This window comes from Mirounga leonina, unplaced genomic scaffold (genome assembly GCF_011800145.1).
Source record: "Mirounga leonina isolate KUSES-001 unplaced genomic scaffold, KU_Mleo_1.0 Mir_129, whole genome shotgun sequence".
Classification (NCBI taxonomy): Eukaryota; Metazoa; Chordata; class Mammalia; order Carnivora; family Phocidae; genus Mirounga; species Mirounga leonina.
The window spans coordinates 7244572-7261752 of record NW_023270323.1 but is presented as its reverse complement, the minus strand read 5'-3'; the positions used below and the strand labels follow the sequence as shown (position 1 = coordinate 7261752).

General features: G+C 36.4%; 1 protein-coding gene and 1 pseudogene across 1 annotated transcript in view; both read left to right on the top strand.

Moving 5' to 3' along the window:
- Positions 1-17181, top strand: part of CCSER1 (coiled-coil serine rich protein 1) — a 1210854-nt gene that overhangs the window by 651138 nt on the left and 542535 nt on the right. The window lies entirely within an intron of this gene.
- Positions 2270-4724, top strand: LOC118010325 (annotated as a pseudogene).

Below are 17181 nucleotides of genomic sequence, written 5' to 3'. Positions count from 1 at the left end.
GTACATGAAATCTACAGGACTTATTCATCTTATGATTAGACATTTGTATCCTTTGACTGGTATCTTCCCATTTCCCCCATACCCTAGCCTCCGGTAATCATCATTCTACTCTCTCTTTCTATGAGTTAGGTTTCTATAGATTCCACATATAGGTCATATCATACAGTATCTATCTTTCTCTGACTTATTTCACTTAGCATAATACCTTTAAAGTCCATCCATGTTGCAAATGGCAGGATTTTTTTTTTCTTGTAGTTAATAATATACCATTGTGTGTGTGTATGTGTGTGTATGTGTATATATGTATATATACACATGTGTATACACACACATATGTATATGTATATATGTGTGTATATATGTTTATATATATATATACATATATATATATACATATATCACATCTGCTTTATCCATTCACCCCTTGACAGACACTTAGCTTATTTCTGTATCTTGCTATTTTGAATAATGCTGCAATGAACATGGGAGTGCAGGTATCTCTTCAAGATCCTGTTTTAATTTCTCTTGGATATATATTCCAGAAGTGGGATTGCTGGATCATAAGGTAGTTTTATTTTTAATTTTATAAGGGACCTCCATACTGTTTTCCATAGTGGTACCAGTCTACATTCCTACCAGCAGTGCACAAAGTTTCCCTTTTCTTCACATCCTCACCAACACTTACTTCTTTTGATGATAACTATTCTAAGAGGTGATTACTCATTGTGGTTCTGATTTACATTTCCCTGATGATTAGTGATGTTGAGTGCTTTTTCATGTACTTGACGGCTATTGAGGTCTTCTTTGGAAAAATGTTTATAGACCATCATATTCTTCATTGCAGTTGCTTAGGATTCTTATCTGTTCTAGACTTCCTCTTCCTATAGACTTTAACTCTAAGCACTCTTTTCACCTGGTTAAAAAAATACAATTGTATACATCCTGATTAAATCCTCTGGAATGTAACTTCCCTCAGTATTTCGAGATTTTCAAATATTGGGCAGTTTCTTAAATATATGCTTCTTATACCAAGGTATTAGTATGCAAGACTATTAAGAGTGCTAGATAATTTAGGATAAAAATAATTTAATTCTTATTTGTAAATTAAGTACATATTTGTTGCATAAAATTATGGTTTTTTAAATCATTAGAACTAGACTTAAAATTATGTTTGCTTAGATTACAGCAGTGTACTTTGTCCCATAGATCTTTGGGGATGCAAATTCATTTTCTTTTCCTATTGATTAGACTCCAGAGGAGAAGTTTGATAAGCACTGCTATAGCAGAATCATTATTAATAGAGTCTAATTTATTTACATGATTTTATAAGGTTTAATATTTTTTAATGTTTGAAATATTCATAGTTTCATAGTTTTCATAGGCTAAGTCAGTATTTTATTTGACATATTAGAAAAGGGGTATCTGGCATGAAATCAGAGCTAAAATGCACACTTTGATAGGTTGGAATAAATAAGTACAAACTTAGACGTCTTTGTCTTGACATTTTCATTAGCTAATATGACATGTCATTGACATTTTTTTCCTTTATCCTGCCAGTTTACCTTACTCAGGAGTCCTATCTTCCTGCAATGCCAAAGGAAATTTTGATTGTTATAATAAATCAATTATTACTGATATTAGTCATCATATTTTTATCTGATAAAAGAAAATGACAAAATGATATTTCTAAAATTATCACTGTATTGTTGGAAGAGTACCAGTGATATTTATACTTAATATTTGTTTTTAAGAAATGTAAGCTATGAATATTTATAATATGTGATAGATTTAATTTGTTTCATTTCCATCATTGCAACTCTCACATATTTCCATTTGAGGCTGATACTTTAACTATAAATCTTAAGCTTTCAAAAAGAATGGGAAATTATAAGCCATAATAACAAATAAGTAACTTAATGAGATTCTACTCCTAAATTTGGCATAAGTCAACAGCTTGCTTTTGTTCTGTTTTGTTTTCTTGAAAGCGAACAAAGCAACAGCTGTGGCTAGACACAGGATCTCTAAGTTAGAAAATGAAATATTGAACACTGGGATGAAATATGAAATTCATACCTTATAAGTCTACTAAGACTTCCATTTAGCAATCCATGAGGTCAGAACTCAGAAGTTCCTACAGTTTACTAAGGTTTTTAACACTTTTAGGTTTACTGTTTTCAGGCAGATCCTGAAATTCTGAGAATATGAAATCATCTCTATAACGAGTATGTGTGTGTGTGTGTGTGTGTGCACGCACGTGCACACACACACATGCTTAACAGTTGTCGTCCAGTCTCCTCTTGAATATTTCAGCAAAAGTAAACCTAGAACTCTTCAGTATGGAACAGCTTGAATTGCTTGGAAATATAGTCAATATGGATATTTGTGAATGTTTGCCATTTATGTGTCCTTCATCTAAATGATGAAGTGCTCTGGGGTATAATGTTTTAAAGGAAAAAAAAAAAAGGGGGATCTGTTTATCTCCATTCAAAATGCACTCTATCTCTGACAGAGCATTTGAAAAGATGGAGAAACTAGCTCGGGATGGTAGAGGCCGTGTGGCGTTGCCGTTCCTCTGAGGAGAGAACAGTTGGTAGAGGGGTGCAAAAATGCAGAGCAATAAAACCTTTAACTTGGAGAAGCAAAGCCATACTTCAAGGAAGCAGCAGTAGCAGCAGCCGCCACCGCCATCTTCCTCCTGACATCACTGAGGAGGAGATGAGGAAACTATTTGAGAAATACGGGAAGGCAGGCGAAGTCTTCATTCATAAGGATAAGGGCTTTGGCTTTATCCGCTTGGAAACATGAACCCTAGCGGAGATTGCCAAAGTAGAACTGGACAACGTGCCACTCCGTGGAAAGCAGCTGCGTGTGAGCTTTGCCTGCCATAGTGCATCCCTTACAGTCCGAAACCTTCCTCAGTATGTTTCCAATGAACAGCTGGAGGAAGCCTTTTTGGTGTTTGGCCAGGTAGACAGGGCTGTAGTCACCGTGGATGATCGAGGAAAGCCCTCAGGAAAAGGCATTGTTGAATTCTCAGGGGAGCCAGCTGCTCGGAAAGCTCTGGACAGGTGCAGTGGAGGTTCCTTCCTGCTAACCACATTTCCTCGGCCTGTGACTGTGGAGCCCATGGAGCAGTTGGATGATGAAGAGGGAGTTCCAGAGAAGCTGGTTATAAAGAACCAGCAATTTCACAAGGAGCGAGAGCAGCCACCCAGATTTGCACAGCCTGACTCCTTTGGGTATGAGTATGCCATGAGCTGAAAGGCACTCATTGAGATGGAGAAGCAGCGGCAGGACCAAGTGGACCGCAACATCAAGGAAGCTCGTGAGAAGCTGGAGATGGATGGAGGCTGCTCGCCATGAGCACCAGGTCATGCTAATGAGACAGGATTTGATGAGACGTCAAGAAGAACTTCGGAGGATGGAAGAGCTGCACAACCAAGAAGTGCAAAAACAAAAGCAACTGGAGCTCAGGCAGGAGGAGGAACGCAGGCGCCATAAGGAAGAGATGCGGCGGCAACAGCAGGAAGGATTCAAGGGGACATTCCCTGATGCAAGAGAACAGGAGATACGGATGGGCCAGATGGCTATGGGAGGTGCTATAGGCATCAACAACAGAGGCGCCATGTTCCCTGCTCCAGTGTCAGCAGGTATCCCAGCTCCTCCAGGACCTGCCACTATGATGCCAGATGGAACCCCACCAACAACTGAACGCTTTGGCCAAGCTGCTACAATGGAGGGAATTGGGGCAGTTGGTGGAACCCCTCCTGCATTCAACCGTGCAGCTCCTAGAGCTGAATTTGCTCCAAACAAACGTCGCCGATACTAATAAGAATTTCAATGTCTGGTTTCCCAAAAACCCTTAAAAGAAGGACCCTTTTTGGACTAGCCAGAATTCTGCCCTGGAAAAGTGTTAGGGATTCCTCCCAATAGTTAGGTCTTCCTTGCCTGTACTACTCTCAGGGAGTTTGCTGGAGGCTGAGGGCAAGGGAGGGGCGATATTTAACAAATCAGTTCTGTGTGATATATCGTTTAACTAATTGATTTTGTGTGGTGCATTCCTGAGGTCTCATGTGATTGTTGAGGGCCTGTGGAGATGGGGGGGAACCATCGCAAAATGGATCCAGTTAGAGCCCCCATTAATCTTGATCATTCCATTCTTTGTCCATCCTGTTCTATTTGGTTTCTCATTATACCCCCCAAACCCCAGAGACACTGCCACATACACCACAAAAACAAGCATCCCCCAGTGACCTTAGCCCCATTGTTCCGTTCACTTGCAGGTGGGAATTCAGGCCAATGGCCACAGAGGTCACAGACAACATACATACAGTTCTGTTATATCCCATATATTACCCCTTCATATCCTAAGGAAGACATTTTCTCTTAGAGATTTTCATTTTAGTGTATCTTTTAAAAAAAATCTTGTGTTAAGTTGCCTCCATCTTTTTTCTTGGGTTAAGACAACCCAGGAATGGCCCTTTTGTGTCTACGATGTTGCTGTTCATAGCTTTTCTTGATAGGCCTAGTACAGTCTTCGGAACAGGGTTGCTGTATGCTGAAGGTCAGACAGTAGCTCTTAGCCTTGCCTATCTTAGGTAGTTATGCTGTGCATTTTTTTTATTGGTGTACTATGTTTGATTTGTCCCTGATATCTTTGGAGTTTTTCTGAGAAATGGAGCAGTAATACAGCATCAACTTATTAAAATACATTTTAAGCCTTTAAAAAAAAAAAGAAAGAAAAGATGGAGAAACTAAGCTATCTGGAAGACTGTGAGAATTGTATTTTCATTTTGAATTGTGAACTATTGAGTAGATTTCTAATCTAAAGGTAAATGAAAGACTAAATATAATGAAGAAATAATGTCTTAGAGTAAGATGAGTGAGGTTCCTTTTGCGGTGAAGCAGAAAAAATTACTAGCAGGTCCAGATGCATAAGACTAAAAATGGAGATGTTTCCCTGTCTTAAATTTATGGCAATTGTTTTTAATCTCTATGCTGGAGTCTCAGATGTTTGAAGTGTTAGAAGCTCCCCAGGTGATTCTAATCCCTAGCTGTATTGAAAACCACCAGACTGGAAAAATAGGTCTTCCATTTGCTAGGAAAGAGAGCGAGAGAGAGCTGAGATAGGGAGATAGAGAAAGCAAAGAATGGGAGAAAGAGGGGGATAATCTGGAAACATATAAAGCATTAATATCAGAAATCTTATGGCTCTAGCAGTTGGTTATTGATTCCTCAGAACTTTAAGTGGCTTGGAATGCCTGGAAAAAAGTCTTGTCCCTGGGATTTTTAGACCCAGATGAGATCTTGAAGCATGAAGTGGCTTTAAGATTGTGGGACAGATGAAACCATCATCTCAAAAGATATCTGTGTTCCCATGCTCATTGCAGCATTATTAAATTATTCACAATAACCAAGGTATGGAAACAACCTAAGTGTCACTGAATGAACGGATCAAGAAAATGTGATATCTATATTATTATCTATCTATAATGATATTATTCAGCATTAAAGAGAAGGAAATCCAGACATTTCTGACAACACGGATGACGGTGGAGGGCATTATGCTAAGTGAAATAAGCCAAATAGAGAAAGACAAATACTGTGTAGTTCACTCACTTATATGTGGAATCAAAACAAACAAACAAAAAACAGAAGCTGAACTCCTAGAAACAGAAGAAAAGTATTTTCCAGGATAGGGGGGTGAGGGGAATTAGGGAGAAGGTGGTAAAAAGTGCAAACTTGAAGTTATAAGATGAGTAATGTCTGAGGACCTAATGTTTAACACGGTGATATAGTTAATACTGCACTGTGTGATTGAACTTTACTAGAAGAGTAGGATCTAAATGTTCTCACAAAAAAGGTAAATATGTGAGGTGATTGATGTAATTGATGTATTAACTAGATGGGTGGAATCCTTTTACTGTGTGTACAGATATAAAATCACCACATTGTACACATCAGTTATTTTATTTGTCAGTTATACCTCAGTAACGCTAAAAAGAAAAGATTGTGGGACATTATGAAACAGATCCTTAGTTGTCATACTATTCCTGTTGCAGACTGAATGTATTAATTAGTCCTTTTTAAAAAATGAAGCAGCTCTACAATGTAGATCAAAGAGTACTTGCAGATGGAGAGTACAATGTGGTATTTCCCAAGTTTCTGGGACATAGCTGCAGCTACAAGATACAGGAACACCACCCTGACAAGGACCTGAACTCTGTACCCCATACCCCATAGGCATCAGTGATATGAATTGCACTCACTGGGTCAAAAGGAACCACACAGTAATACATATTCTTATTAAAATATGATGTGTGTAACCAAACACAATATTTCAAACTCAGTTTGGCCATCGCAGGGAATAGAAACATAACTTTCTTGATCTGGATATTATATAGCTCTTAATGCCGCCAAAGATTTCATTAATATTTCTGGCTGCTTTGTCAGGCTCTGTAATCATTTTGAGCTTGCAGTAAATACTCCTCACCCCCTGGGGAGTGTTTCCGGAAATCACATCTGGGTTGCTCCTATTTCAGCATCAGGTGAAATACTTTCTGCAAGTTCAGATTCTTGGACTCAGATACTCAATTAGAATCTTGGAGGGTAGGGCTCAAGTATATACAAGTACTATACATTCCTTAGGTCTTTGTAATGTACTGTGCTTGAGAACAGTTCTTACGTTCCACTGGAAAAGTTGGAAAGGCTATTACCACCTATAAATATGTAGATTTGAGATGAATTTGGTATTTATGGGAAACAGTAAGAAAATTAATCAAAACTGGTAGTTGAGTCTGAGCCTAGTTAGTGTAAGTGTTGTGGCGGGAAAGAACAAAAGAACAAATTGAGAGGCTTTACTTAGATCCAGAAGAATAATCCACTTTGGAAAACAAATATAAAGCAGGTATCATGACATATAACAAAGAAAAATAAGCAATAGTCAGAAAGTCATATTTAAGAGCAGGGAAATAATTTAAGATAGTGACTGCACTGCATTTTGTGCTGCTGCAGAAAAAGACAGGCTCAAAGACAATTATTTCCAATAATTCATGGACCCAATCTTGTTCCCAATGTTTTGCAAATCTAATACAAATCTAGGATTAACCCCCATTCCCATCTTCAAAAGCTACTTATTTTAAAAGTTTAAATAATCAATTTTCACAATTTACCTACACTATAGATCAGTTTCTTTTTTAAAAAATTATTTTTATTGAGTTATAATTGACATCCAACATTATATTAGTTTCAGAAGTATGACTTAATGATTCAATAATTGTATATATAAAAAATGATCACCATAATAAGTCTAGTTAACATCTGTTATCATACTTAATTTTTTCCTTGTGATAACTTTTTTCATATTTATTAATATTGTTATTTTAATTCCAGTATAGTTAACATACAGTGTCATATTAGTTTCAGGTGTACAATAAAGTGATGCAACATTCTACACATTACTCAGTACTTGTGATAAGAACTTTTAATATATATTCTCTGAGTAACTTTCAGTTAAATATAGTATACTAACTATGGTTACCATTCTGTACATTACACCCCCATGACATTTATTTTATAACCAGAAGTTTGTATCTTCTGACTCCCTTCATGGATTTCACTCCCCCTCCCCTGCCCCCGCCCCCACTCTGGCAGCTACCAATCTATTCTCTGTATCTATGAGCTTGGGGAGGTTATTTTTTAGTTTTTAGTTTTTTTAGATTCCACATATAAGTGAGTAGATCAGTGTTTCTTAAACTTTACTGTGATCAGATCACAATTGCAGAAACCCAGACTCCACAATCAGGCACAATTTTTTTTTACATTTTTGAAGGGCCCAGGAATCTGCCTTTTTAAACAATCACTCAGGTGGTTTTGTGAGGAAGTGGTCTATACATTGAACATTCCTCTTGATTCTGTCCTCTTGTCTCTTCCAGGATATTCCTCCTTTAAGGTTTTCCCTTTCTAATTGAATCTATAACTTCTCTATTGCCTTGGCTTCTTCTCAGTATGAATATATTTAAGAAACTTGCATCATAAGATTATTTCCTTTTAAACTTGTGTTAGTTTCCTAGAGGTGCCATAACAAATTACCCACGAACTGGGTGGCTTAAAACCACAGATATTTATCTTCTCACAGTTCCGGAGCCTAGAAGTCTGAAACCAAGATACTGGAAGGCCATGCTTCTTCTGAAGCCTCTAGGGAAGGACATTTCCTTGCCTCTTCCAGCTTCTGGTAGCCTCAGGCATCCTTTCATTTGCAGCATAACTCCAATCTCTGCCTCAGTCTTCAGATGGCTGTCTTGTCTTCCCTTTATGTCTACATGTATCTGTGTCTTTACATGGTGTTCTCTTTTCTGCATTTCCAGTCATTTTGGACTAGGGCCCACCCTAATATAGTATGACCTCATCGTAACCCGATTACATCTGCAAAGATCTTATTCCCAAATATGGTCACATGTGTATGAATCTCACCTTCATGTATGATTTCAACTGCTAGCTATACACACACGTCACGTAAGTTTGCATGTGACCTTATTTGGGAATAAGATCTTTGCAGATGTAATCAGGTTAGGAGTTAGGACTTGAACAATTCTCTTGGGGGACATAATTCAACCCATAATGAAACCATATGTTACAATCTACTTTTTCCCCTATCTCTCTCCTTTCTTCAGCTAAGATTCTGGAACAAATAGTCTACACTCATTGGTACCGCTTCTTTGTCATCACCTGTAATCTGGCTTTGAACCCCACTAGCCCACTGAAACTGTGTTTTCTGGAGTAATTTTTGAACTCTTAACTGACAAATCTGAAGGGCACTTGTTAGTTCTTGTCTTGATATCTTTTCTGTATTCCAGAGTATTGAGCATTCTCTTCCTAAAGCTCTTGCTATTTGAATAAACCTAAATCAACCTGGTTACATACAACTTTTAGTTTCACTCTGGTAGATCCATATAGCCATGAAGGAAGCTCTAATAGAAGTAAATCTTAGATAATATTATACCACACATGCAGGTTATTTTGATTGAACTCTAGAAACACTAGCACAAAAGCAGTTCCTGAAATTTGTGCCATTCACTAGGGGAGCTTTCTGCTCTTTGTCCTTTCAGTGCTCCAACAACCACTTTGCATGTTAGGTTTACATGAAGCAGATGCACCAAAAGGCAGAATTGTATACTTTGGATACATGTATCCTATCACACTGCCTATACAATACCATTCAAAATTAAATAATAGAAACGTTATAATGTAACTGTAACCTTGTTTTCTTTCCACATCTAAGAATACTGCCCTTTTCCTTCAGTGATCCTTTTACTCATTTTATTAGTTATGTGTTGCTGAGTAATGACATTACAACTATTTTAGTAGCTTAAAACATATGCATTTATTATCTCACAGTTTCTGTGGATCAGGAGTCCACATATGACTTAGCTGTGTCTTCTTAGAGACTTGCAAGGCTGTGATCAAGGTGATTATCAAAAATGTGTTTACATATGAGGCTCAACTGAGGAAGGATCCACTTAAAAATTCAGATTGTTGGCAGAATTCAATTCCTTGCAGTTTCAAAGCTGAAGTTCTCAGTTCCTTGTCGGCTGTTAGCTGGAAGCCACCTTCAGCAACTAGAGGTCACTTGTGTTTTGTTTTGTTTGTTTGTTTATATTGTTTTAAGTTTATTTAGTTAGGTAATCTCTACACCCAAAGTGAGGCTCAGACTCACGACCCTGAGATCAAGAGTCATGTGCTCTTCTGATAGAGCTGACCAGGCACCCCTAGCGATCACTTGTAATTGCACACTGCATGATGTTCCCCAACATGACCACTTGCTTTTTCAAAGCCAGTAAGAGAAAGAAATTCAGTAAGATGAATGCTATAATCTTATATAGTCACATAATCATATGTAGACCATTATGTCCATTCCATTCATTGTTATAAGCAAGTCCTAAGTCCCTTTCACACTTAAGGAGTGGGACTCCACATAGGCATGACACCAGAAAGTGAGCATCATGGGAGCCATCTTTTATGTTTTCTGTCTTCTCACATTTAGTCTTCCCACTTTAACTATATTCTGCTTAGGTAATCTCACCTTCATATATGACTTCAAACTGCTAGCTATATATTGTTTGTTCCAAAATCTATATCCCTGCCTAAATATCTCTCCTATGATCTCAAACCACATTGTCAGCTCCCTTCCCTTAGATATTTTTTTTATGTGAATGTAGAAATTTCTATGTAGAAAACAATACTAGTCTTTTTCCTTTCTCTCCAAATTTTTCTTCCCTCTTTTTGCCATCTTAGATGATGACACATCCTACATAGAGTGCATGTGGATCACAAACCTGAGACTGATTTATATGTTCTGGGGTGGAAGCCAAACATCAGTTAATGTGGCAAAGTTATTTACTCAGGGTCACATATTTTTTTTTTTAAGATTTTATTTATTTATTTATTTGAGAGAGAGAGAGAGAGAGAGAAACAGCATGAGAGGGGAGAGGGTCAGAGGGAGAAGCAGGCTCCCTGCTGAGCCGGGAGCCCGATGTGGGGCTCGATCCCAGGACTCCGGGACTATGACCTGAGCCGAAGGCAGTCGCTTAACCAACTGAGCCACCCAGGTGCCCAACTCAGGGTCACATATTAAGTAGAACCGAGATTAAAACCAGGTCTGTATAACTGTAAAGCTCATGATCTTGACCAGTATGTTGTACATATGCTTTCCAGCTAGTCATGTTTACTGCTCAAATTGTTAACACTTTGAGTATGTTGTTTGTGGTGATTTATTAATCCACTGTGGTAGGATTACAAATCAGATCATCTATTCCCACCAGACTGTATTTTTTTTTTCATTTTGCTCAATATCCTTACATATTCCATTTTCTGACTGATGGTTATTCTAAATTCAGTTATTATCAAGCATTGCATACTACTTACCACAATATTCTAGACACAGAACAGAAGCATACCATCTGACATGCTGCCCATTCTGCACTTAGATCCACAACTTTTAACCACAACTCTTTGCATTTTACAATCATGAATTCCCAAAACATCCCATGAGGTAAATGAATATTTATTATCTCCATTTTACAGGTGCATAAAGTTAGACATAGACTAATTAAGTAAGTTCTTCAAGGGCAGAGAGTGAGTTGATTAGAAAATCAAGGTTAGCATTGAACATTCCAGATTCTTCTTTTAATGGATGGTGTCTTAAGTTGATTTCACTATACATTGTTGGAAATATTTATTTTCAGCTTTCATGATATATCCTCTATTAGTTTTTGGACATTGCCCAGAAGAATTCACAGTAAGTTGTTATTCAGCCCTTAGGTAGCTATGCAGTTTGTGTCTACTGGCTTCTGTGAGAGATGCAAAAATGAAGCTGAAGAAAGAATTTAGCCTACAGTAATTATATATTCCTGTAGAGATTCTGGTAATTATGTTTGGAGATTTCTTCATTATATAATTTAAAGGCTTTTATTTTGTAATATAGCTCTAATTTAGCATATAGAAGTAACTAGCTAATTAAGCTGAGATTACTTTCTACTCACAGGCAACATTTAGAACATAATCAGTTGTTATTACAAAACTGTTTAAAGTTACATTACTATTTATGAATATGAGCTCAAACCAAAATTCATAGCGTAATAACATAATTAAGAAAAACTATATTATTTAAGTGTATTGCCATTCAAGTAACCAAATTAAAACTATATGTTCTCCATTTCACCAGTGGTAGATCTTTAGACTCATAAAAGATTCTTAGTTGATTTGTAACCTCTTCCATCTGGCTCTTAAAAAAATACATTTTTTCTGGTTCTTTTTCTATTCTTAATTTTTTTTAAATGTAAAAATGATTGAAGAACAATATACATACATATATATAGTGCATTACCTCTGCATATAATTTGTTCAGATTGTGAGATTTTGTTGGGTCTAAATATGAATTTAGATGCATGATCAAGATCATTGTGACTGAAATGATCTTTTAGGAAGTCTAACAATAATATAAATAAGAAAAAAATAAATTAACATATGAAAAGGAATTTGTTTAAGGTTAAATAGCATTTTATTTTCATCTGCATGTGTCATTTCAATCACTGAGCATATGCACTAATAGAAGATTTCTTGGTAATATGAAAAAAATCTCTTTTGCAGATGTGTATCTTAGAAAGGTAGGCATTAAATATAAATCTTTGTAATGAATAATGTTTTTAATCAGGGGCTCTTCAACTTCCTGTTTCACAAGCTCCTACAGAGAATTGGTTGCAACCGTTTCAGAATATCTTAACAAATTTGTGGGGTTATGCAATTTAAATGTTAACTTCCTAAGACAGCTGCTCCATTAATAGTTAGGTGAGTAGATGATACTTCAATTTATTTCCTATTTCTGAAGGCTTTCCACTTATTTGCATGTACCAGAGGGCCTTGTCTCGAGGAAGAAAATAAAAACAAATTTAATTAGTACAACTGGCAGTGTGACTATTTTGGATTCTAATTAAATAGCCAAGGGAGAATTATATGACTTTCATCAGTTAGACTAAAACTTCAATCATTGTACCAGTAGAAATCCTCTTGCTGATTTACCAAAGTCCTCAACACGAGATTTCACCCCAACTTTCCTCCCTTCCTCTACTATCCTAAATCATCAGTAAAAACACAAACATGTTCATTTGCTAAAATTTTGTCATTTCAAAAATACTATATACATGGAATTGTATATTATATAATCTTCTGAAATTGGCTTTTTTTTTCCCCTTTAGTATAATCCCGTGAAGAATAATCCAAAGTGTATGTATAATAATTTGTTCCTTTTTTACAGAATAGTATTCCATGGTACTTATGTGCCACAGTTTGTTTAACCATTCACTCGTTGAGGGACATTTGGGCTGTCTCTGGTTTTTAAATATAAATAAAACTTCTGTAAAATTCATGTACAAATTTTTGTGTCAACTGGTTTCCTTTCCCTGGAATAAATCCCCAAGAATACAATCTGGGTTGTATGGAATATTAGTTTCCTTCTGCTACTCTAACAAACTACCGTAAGATTAGTGGCTTAAACAGTGAACAATTTGTTAGCTTACAGTTGTGGAGGTTAGAAATCTCACTGGCCTAAAATCCAGGTGACTGCAGAGCTGTGTTCCTTTTGAAGGCTCTACGGAACAATCTACTTCCCAGCTTTCCCAGATTCAAGGCTGTCCACTTTCCCTGATCATGGCCCCTTCCTCCATCTTCAAAGGCAGTGGTGTAGCATCTTCAAATCTCTTTCTCCCAGGCACCACCACCTCTATTTCTGCCAAGGCAGGTTCTGATTGCCCTGCCCTTTTTTTTTTTTTTTTTCCTTTTCTCTTTTCCTTATGAGGACCTTTGTGAATACATTGGATCCACCTGGATAATTCAGTTGACTCTTCCATCTCAAAATGCTTAACTTAGTCATGCCTTCAAAGTCCTTTTTGCCAAGTAAAATAACATGTTCACAGGTTCTGAGGATTGGGATATAGATATCTCTTATTGGGGGGAACAGGTTGGCATTATTCCACCTACCATATATGGTAAGTGCATGTTTGTTTTTATGAGAACTGTTATGTGTGTGGTGATGTTCTCAGGTGGACTGGGGAGACCTCCTAGCCCTGAAGCCTCTGCCCAGCCCAACCCTAGGGACATAGCCAGAGGACCTTAGTCTCATCCCAACAAAAGAATTCAAGGACAGACCAGACAGTGGTTTAGTGATACAAATTAAGATTTTATTAGAGAGAGAAAATGAGAGTACACTCTCGAGATGTGAGAGCAGGCAGAACTCAAAGGAAAGCTGCACACAGAGTTTGGGTCTTCCTTTTTTTTTTTTTTAGATTTTATTTATTTATTTGACAGAGAGAGACACAGCGAGAGAGGGAACACAAGCAGGGGGAGTTGGGGAGGGAGAAGCAGGCCTTCCACTGAGCAGGGAGCCCGATGCGGGGCTCGATCCCAGGACCCTGGGACCATGACCTGAGCCAAAGCAGACGCCTAATGACTGAGCCACCCAGGCGCCCTTGGGTCTTCCTTTTATTGATAATTGTTAACTAAAAGATGGAATATTAATTATTTGGGAAGGGGATTTCTTTGGGAGAATGGTTTCATGCTTTTTCTTCCTTAAGTTGGTCAGAGTCTCCAACCTTCTTTGTCTTGGGCCTTCTGGTTTGATCTGGTTTCTTGTGGCCTAGTTTGTGGAATGCTGCAAGGGCAGGTTCCTAACTTTCCTAATAATGGGCTTGATTCCCCCCTTTGTTGGTCTCCAAGCATCTTTTTAAAGCCTAACTAACTGCTTACTCCAAGAGTGATATCTCATTGTGGTTTTAATTTACATTTCCCTGATGATTACTGTTGAGCATCTTATCATGTGTTTCTTTGCCATTGGTAAAATCTTTGCTAAAATGTCTGTTCACTCCTTTGCCTGTGTCTACTGGATTATTTGGGTTTTATACTGCTGAGTTTTGAGTATTCTTTATATATTCTAGATAGTAGTCCTTAGGCAGCTATGTGGTTTGTAAGTTTTTTATTCCAGTTTGTAGCTTGTCTTCTTATCTCTTCACATGGACTCTCACAGAGCAAAAGTTATTTATTTTGAAGAGCCATAAAACTTATGACTTACTAAATTATTCTTGCTAATTCTTAAAGCCTTTATATTTCAGGAGAAATTTTATTTCATTCTATTCTATTTTGTTTATTTTAATTCCAGTTAATCAGGAAGAGTATTAAAGGAATTATAGGATAATTGACAAATAATAAATAGCTGCATTCAAATAAATAAGACCCCACATATTAATCACTTTACTCTTGGGCATTGTTACATGCACTATGACTGCTTGATTCTTCTGTGACTCTCTTGTCACATATTAGAGGTACCATATAATTTCTCTTATTAAATCAAAAACATGACACTTTGATTTACTGCCAGAATTGATCAGTTTACAAAAAACTGGGCTATGTATATATTTTCTTTAGATTTATTTTTTCCTTGTCAATCAAATAATTATAGTTAACTTTAGAAAACAAGTGAATTGTGGGGTAAGAGCCTCTGAAAAATACCAGTATGTGTTAAAAGAACATCATAGGACTTATATTTCTTCTTCTGTGACAATATAATTATGTATTCACTCCTTTCCAAAGGTTTGCAATAAAGAAAACATATGCAATAAAGTGAATAAAATGGAAATAGAAAACAAAGATTTTGGAAGGAACATGAGGTTGGTTAATTTGAGTTATTTATATTTTGTGACTTTTAGCTTCCTGAAATTCATCTCACACACGCAAGCACACTCAAATACTAATAAATGTATGTGAGGAATGTATATATAACTTGCATAATTCTTACCCAAATGAAGGAAGCATTTGTGTTCCTGAAGAGAAGCAAAGATTTCCCTCTTGCTAAACTGCTTAAGGAAATTTCTCCCTTGGAAATTTTGTGAAGGGTACACTGAAAAAAAAATAAGGTATAGTTTTATAATGAACACAAATGATTTTTCATTTGGACATTTCTTACAATGATGCCTGATGAAACCTGAGGGTTTAACATTAAGGTACAGCTCTGAAAAGGCATTTATGCTAATATGTTCTTAATATTTGGCTGAAAATAATATCCTCATTATAATTTCTCCAGTTAAATATTTGTTTATTAAGGATAAAAATGTGTTGGGGCACCTGGGTGGCTCAGTGGGTTAAGCATCTGCCTTCGGCTCAGGTCATGGTCCTGGAGTCCCTGGATCAAGCCCCAGCCCCACGTCCATGTTGGGCTCCTTGCTCAGTGAGCAGTCTGCTTCTCTTTCTTCCTCTGCCCCTTCCCTCACCCCTGCTCTCTCTTGCTCACTCTCTTTCAAATAAATAAATAAAATTTTAAAGGATAAAAATGTGCTTTAATCTTCTATTTAAACACTCCATTAAAAAAAATCTTCTATTTAAATACTTAAAAAAAAATCTTCTATTTAAACACTCCTTTGGAGGGATCATTCTTAATGCATGTTGAAGATAAATCTTACAAGATTTAGTTGTCTTGGAGTAAACATTACTTTAAGTATTTTTTGAAGATCAGAATTATTTCACAAAACTACTTCTGGAAGTAATATTTAAAATAAATAAAATTCCAAAAAAAAAATGACATTGAGGATGAGATAAACTAGGGGTAATTTTTAATAATTCCATTGAAGTAAAGAATTATATGAATGAAGCCTAATTTAAGTGATTTCATTTTTGTCTTGACATTATCAAAATCCTGACACTAAAAAATATGTTTTAGGATGTTTTCTTTGATACAGATTAGGAGGTTTAGGAGATTCCTGTATAATTCCTTGCAGTACATACAATAAGGGAAATAGTGATCACTTAGTTTGCTGTTTAACCCAAGTGGCTTTGTTCTTTTTTTTTTTTTTTAAAGATTTATTTATTTGACAGAGAGAGAGACACAGCGAGAGCAGGAACACAAGCAGGGGGAGTGGGAGAGAGAGAAGCAGGCTTCCCTCCGAGCAGGGAGCTCGATCCGAGGACCCTGGGATCATGACCTGAGCCCAAGGCAGACGCTTAATGAATGAGCCACCCAGGCGCCCCCCAAGTGGCTTTGTTCTAATTCTGTCAATCTTGTAAAATATAAGGGCCTTCTTGAAGTATGAATATGATCTCTATTAATCTAAAGAAATTCTACAAATATGAATCTTTTGAGTGGTTAATGTTATAAAAGGATCAAATCTAAGGAAAACTCAAATTTGATTCAGAAGAGAAACCTAGTCTATTTTTCCTTATTTCTGATGATAGAGGAAAAATTCAATTTAATCTAGATTACTGCATTTGGATCTCACATTAACTTTTACCATTTCTGATGAATTAAAAAGAATTGTATTCTTTTGATAACAAGAATTTTATTTACTCAGATTATTTACCTATTCCAGAATCAGAATCTCGGATATTGAATAAAAAAATATATATAAGGTTTTATCTTAATGAACAATTACTGTTTTTCATGAAATTTTCTTTCAAGCAAAAGCATTTTACACCAGTTTATTTCCATAGTTTCTTTAAATCATCAACAAAAAGTGAGAAATTATATTTACTTTTTTGTTATATTCTTTCTTTCTTTCTTTCTCTCTTTCTTTTCTTTTCTTTTCTTTTCTTTTCTTTTCTTTCTTTCTTTCTTTCTTTCTTTCTTTCTTTCTTTCTTTCTTT